This window comes from Mytilus edulis, chromosome 10, assembly GCF_963676685.1.
Source record: "Mytilus edulis chromosome 10, xbMytEdul2.2, whole genome shotgun sequence".
Classification (NCBI taxonomy): Eukaryota; Metazoa; Mollusca; class Bivalvia; order Mytilida; family Mytilidae; genus Mytilus; species Mytilus edulis.
In genome coordinates, this window is record NC_092353.1 from 38,769,225 (window position 1) to 38,775,714 (window position 6,490).

Below are 6,490 nucleotides of genomic sequence, written 5' to 3' on the forward strand. Positions count from 1 at the left end.
ATAAAATAGTACATTACAATATGAAACCAAAGAATAACAGTGGATCCTTCCACACACAGTTCATCGCAATAGAATTAGTTATGAACTAGTTAAATTTATAAAAAAAAAGTATATAAATTTGGAATTTAGTTTGTAATGGTGTTGTTGTATGCATTTTCTGACCAGTACACGAATATCAATATATAGATTGTGTTAGTAATTGTTTTTTCCCACACGTTTATGAAGTCGATGAAATACACACGTCCTGAAATACCTCTGTTCTGCAACAACTCTAATTATATCATGTATTGGAATTTTACAACGAACAATGTAAGCTTACCTGTTTCGATAATTTGTGTAGAGAATGTTTTTCTCAATTACAAATTGATTTAGAAATGAATTCGAATCTAGTTCATACCTTCAGTTCCGATCCATATATGTTTGTTCCTTTATACATCTAATCATTATTATTTGCTACGGAATAACCGTTCATCGTTTAAGACAATTTGTATGCAAAATGTGTTAAATTGTTCACTTCAGTTATATCACAAAGGTTTGTGTCGACTTTACAAACAAATTGAAAGATAACGCCTGCATTATGATATCAAAGGTCATTAAAGTAGGACATATAGTATCAATGGATCACCTATCATTTTTATTTATTTGATTAGTTGTTTATATGTGAATAATTATCATCAGATGGATACATGTAAGTAGCTACATTCACAAGGCATATATAATGATGGTACACCGATCAGGCCATTTAAAGATGGCCTTTTTTGGAATGTATGTTGTTTCAATCATATGGCCTTTGTAATTAAAATAATATATGGTCTTATGTTGATGTAAATATGTGGTTTTATTGGCTTTTGAAAAATTAAGATAACCACACATTTATTGAACTTTATATAGCTTGATTAATATGAACTGTAACTTGATGTTAAAAAAAACGCCTCATAGATACCGGACTTATATTTTGAAACTAGACTACTGAACCGGTGATACCCTCGAGGATGAAAATTAAATTTCAAAACGTCATTCAAATACACCATGCAACTGCATGTAAATGCAACATGTAATTTTTTAACTAGCAAAGTATGTTCTATGATAAGATTTCCTACTTCGGACTGGCAAACATAATATTTTCAGTGTCTAAAAGGTAATAGTTTTCATTTCTTTCGTCAATGCATGATGCTGTTGAAGCAATCAAGGAAACAATATTCTAATTCTATTAATGAAATAATTGATATTCAACTTTTCATTATTTAACTTACTAACTATGTTATTATCTATAAATGTTTTGATTTATATTTATTTATAATGTTTTGTTTGGGAGGGGGTAGCTTGATATTTATATACATAGTATTTTTTCCTTTAATGATAATCGCGAAGGCTGTGCAATAATGCAGTAATTGTTGACGAAAATTACATCCTTGGCAAAAAAATAAATATGTTACTTAGCTTAGTCGTGATTAAAAATTATATCATTGACAAACGTTTGTTGTATACTTATTTATATCATTTTCACTGGAATTTTGTTTAAAAAGTTGCTATCTTAAATTGAATTATACTTATCAAAGGTACCAGAATTATAGTTATAAAGGGTACTAGGAGTTATCATTGACATGGTCATATTTGTAAGTTTATAACTGTTTACAAAACTTTTGAATTTTGGAAATACTAAGGCTATCTACCTCAGGAATAGATAACCTAAGCTGTATTTGGCAAAACATTTAAGAATTTTGGTCCTCAATGCTCTTCAACTTCGTTATTTTATTTGGACTTTTAAACAATTTTGGATTCGAGCGTCACTGATGAGTCTTGTGTAGACGAAACGCACATCTGGAGTAAATACAAAGTTAATCCTGGTATCTATGATGAGTTTTAAAAAACCTACATTTGTAATATCTTATTTTGTGCTTGAAAATTGACTAGCAGTGTTCTAAATGATTATCATTTTTCAACAAATTTTTCAACAAATAACTTTATTATTGATTTGCCTATGAATTTGCTATAACCAAAATTTGTTCTATTTGTTTCGCAATAACGAAATGATTATTTAGAAGACAAGATATGAAAAAAAATGACAAGTTCTTGTAAAAGAAGAAACTATCCTTCCGTGATCTTTCATCGTGATTTAACAGAATTTGCACCGAATATTTGACGACCTTGCAAAAAGTAGTCGAAGATGAGACGCTTTCAAAAAGTATATGATTTAGTCGTATCCAAGATTAGGGCATTAAAAATCAAATTGTATGGTTAGTGTCATTCGACTGCCCCGCGTCCGATCGCCAGTTTAGAATACATAACGATCAGGCATTTTCACACTATGAGGACCCAATGAACACATTAAAAAATTGGTAAACTGGTTTACTGAAACAATATGTCTGTGTCTGAACTCCATATCAAAATGTTTTCAAGTGTTCAAAATGCCCGATTGTGACGTTTTAACCGGGTGTGAACTCGCGTGACAGTTGATGCATGTAAAGCAGGAGACGGTTACCTGGTCGACTCGCACGGTCTTGGTCCATTTAAAGGTTGTACGATTCCTTCAGATGTTATGTGTTACTTGTCTTTGTTCTTGAATTGTCTTTGCATCGAGATATTAGAACGTCGATTATTATATTGCTAATAATATAAGAGGATGGTATATGCTTGCCAATTAGAGAGCTATCAAACAGAGTCCAAAGGAAGCGGATTTAAGCAACAATAGATTATCATAGATAAGGCCTTCATCATTTAGAAATATCAAATTGTATAGTGAGCTATAAAAGTTGCAGACAAGTTTGAAATGTAAACCAGTTCAGACAAAAAATAAAGGCCTGATATATATAAAACAATCAATAGAAACAAATTGGACAGACAACCGAAGACAACAACTTGAATACAGTTTCCTGATTTAGGACAGGTACATACTGAATGTGGTTGTGTTAAACATTTTGTGAGCGGTCAACTCTGCGCCTAACCTTGAATAGTAGTATAACAGCGGCAAATAAGAAACAAACTGTAACAATTAGTTGAACATTTCGTGGCCCATCAGAATGGTACGTTGCACAAAATATATCAACCGAAATAGAAAAAAAGACTAAAAATACCGATCTATGATAACTCAAAATCAATATTATATTGTTATGCCTAAGGGTAGGAGTTAAGATTGATAGGTTTATACTGTATGTATCATATTTCATTCTTTTCTTGTGTTACTCAGAGAGTTCATTTCTACTTTCACTTTCATTTTCGTGTTCCGTTACTCTGAGCTGCACTGTTATATTATGAACGGAAGGACTATGCCTATGAACACTTTATATTTCAGGTATCGCGGCCGTATTGTATTGTATTGTATGTATTATATTATTGTTTATGGGAAATATTGATAGGACAGGGTTCGTTCTCACTGTTTGACCAGGGGGGTACTTTGACATGATCCCAGCTTTATGTTTGACCTGTATATCGCTTGTCCCTTTTGCTCACCTGTTTTATTCAATCACGTTAAGGGTCTATATTGTAACCATGGTACGTTTCCACTAAGGGTTTTTCTTGATAAGCCCATATCTCCCCTTTTTCCTCGACAGTTGTGTATTTCTATTTGTTTTATGCGCCATGTTCCATATTATTGCCGTGGGAACTTCCGGTTTTAAGGACCAATCAGAATGGACAGAGATAACCTAGTTTCCAGAACCCGGTATTATGTATATTCAGAATTACAACCAATCGCTACGTTAATTTTACGGACACACTTATCGTTATAGTAACGGACACACTTTCTGTGTCCGCAGACTTCCGGACTATATAAACGGTTGTAGCAGACGATTCTGGACAGCTCAGCTCACATTACCTTGACCATTTTGATAGATATACCATTATTACCAGAGCCTATACCACTTGTGAACCATTACCAGGTTAATGCTAACCCCGATTTTTATGATATTTACGACCTGACAAGTGACCTATATTATTTACTACAATACTATAAATAGTAAAACCACTTTCCCATGTTTACGCACGACGATTAACATCCAAGGGGGGCTCTGAACCGTTTTTGCTTTGGGATATTTATTTATAACATATATTTTACAAACTTATAAAATATATATTGATTTATGACTGATTAAATAGTCATTGATAAACTTATAACTGTTTTTGTTATATTTTGTCTTGAAATGAATAAGAAACCAGTGTCTTAGATTACTCAGTCCAGCTACCAAGGTTTGCAAGTTACCATTGCATGTTTCACGTTTACCAGTGAAAGTTTATAAAAGGCCTGCTACCAAGGTTCTAGTGTTAAGCAAGTAAACACACACACACATTTAAATATGCGCGACGTAATGCTATACCAGAGGCGTTACAATATGTCATATTCTCTCAGACTAAATTTTGATCCGATTCAAATGTTAATATAAAAAAGAAGATGTGGTATGATTGCCAATGAGACAATTATCCACAAAAGACCAAAATGACACAGACATTAACAACTATAGGTCACCATACGACCTTCAACAATGAGCAAAGCCTATACCGCATAGTCAGCTATAAAAGACCCCGATAAGACAATGTAAAACAATTCAAACGAGAAACTAACGGCCTTATTTATGTAAAACAATGAACGAAAAACAAATATGTAACACATAAACAATCGACAACCACTGAATTACAGGCTCCTGTACACAGGCACATACATAAATAATGTGGCGGGGTTAAACATGTTAGCGGGATCCCAACCCTCTCCCTAACCTGGGACAGTGTTATAAGAGTACAACATAAGAACGAACTATAAAAATCAGTTGAAAAAGGCTTAACTCATCAGATGGACAAAAATACAAGTGGACGTGGCCCGGTACTTATACATCCCGACACAAAAAGACACAATGAACAGATCTGAGAGTACTCGCAGTTATCTGACAGCTAGTTCAAAGCCACTAACAACTAATAAAAAAAATCATGCAACTAAGACTAAACTATCAATCCGTACACATCCAACATCCCATGGATTTAGTGTAAAGACGTCATAAACAGCCAGAAAAAAACATGACCTTGTGCAATGCAAAGTTGCAGGTATCGACAGATTGTTGATCCATGAATATGTAAATGCATATAACATACTAGTAATATTTAGTTAGCTATTAATTTACTGTTAACAAAATCAATATTTATACCAATAAAAACAATATTCAATGATCTAATTACAGTGTTGAATAGGTAACCTTTTAGAATAAATTAATTTAAAGGAGCGACAAGTTTACATGGATCATTTCTAAATTTCCGGGCACGGTTAACAACATTTCCGTAAAAATGAGGATGTGCTATCCCGTTTGAAATACAGGTACAACCAAACTTCAAAACCAAATCTTTATATCTATGGAAAAATTTAGTAAAGGTTTTAAGTAATTTATGGTAACGATATCCCTGGTTTAATAATTTACCAGTAATACATAGGTTGCGTTCGTTAAAATCAAAAACGTCACAACAGACACGAGCATAGCGAACAAGTTGTGAAATATGAACACCCTAAGATGGTGCCAAAGGAACATCACCATCTAAAAATGGAAAATTAACAATAGGGAACGAAAAATCGTCTCTTTTGTCGTAAATTTTAGTGTGGAGTTTCCCGTTTAAAACCGAAATATCTAAATCTAGGAAAGGACAGTTATTACCGAATAAATTGATTTATTTAAAGTAAGTTCCTTGGGGTAAATTTCCGCAGTATATTGAGAAAATTCTTGATTATCTAACGAAAAAATATCATCAAGATAACGGTAAGTGTTATTGAATTTATCAATTAAATGCAATTTCGACGGGTCTTTACTGAGTTTAGTCATGAACTCTGATTCGTAACAGTACAAAAACAAGTCTGCTATTAAAGGGGCACAAGTAGTGCCCATGGGGATACCTACAACCTGTCGATAAACTTTGTTGCCGAAACGTACATAAATATTATCAAGGAGAAAATTAACAGCTTCAATCATCTCATCACACCTCCAGTAAGTATATCTAGCATATTTATCTTTCTCATTAGAGAAGAAGGCTTTAAACGAGTTGCAGCAAATATATCTACATTCAGCTTTACCAAACGACCATTTAATCAAATAGGAAAACTTTTGTTTAATAAGATAGTGTGGAAGTGTAGTGTAAAGAGTAGAAAAATCAAAACTATTAACAGAATCAAAAGGACCATCAAAAGCACGTAATTTATCTAAAAGATAAAAAAAAATGATACACTCCAAAAATGGTTTATACCACTATGTTCATATATTTTATTACAATAGTTTATGATAAGCTCTTTAATAGTAGTTAATGAACTAGTTAAGAGCACTGAAAGATTAGTTGTAGAACACTTACTAGAGGCCGAGATGAAACGATATTTAAATGGTTTTTTTGTGTAGTTTAGGTAGCCAATACATAGTTGGGACCTTCAAATGTCCAGAAGAAGCCTTAAGCTTTAATGTGGTTGTGATATGCTTGTTAACTATATGACTCTCTGTGGAGCGGATGGACTTGAATGTAGATGAATTTA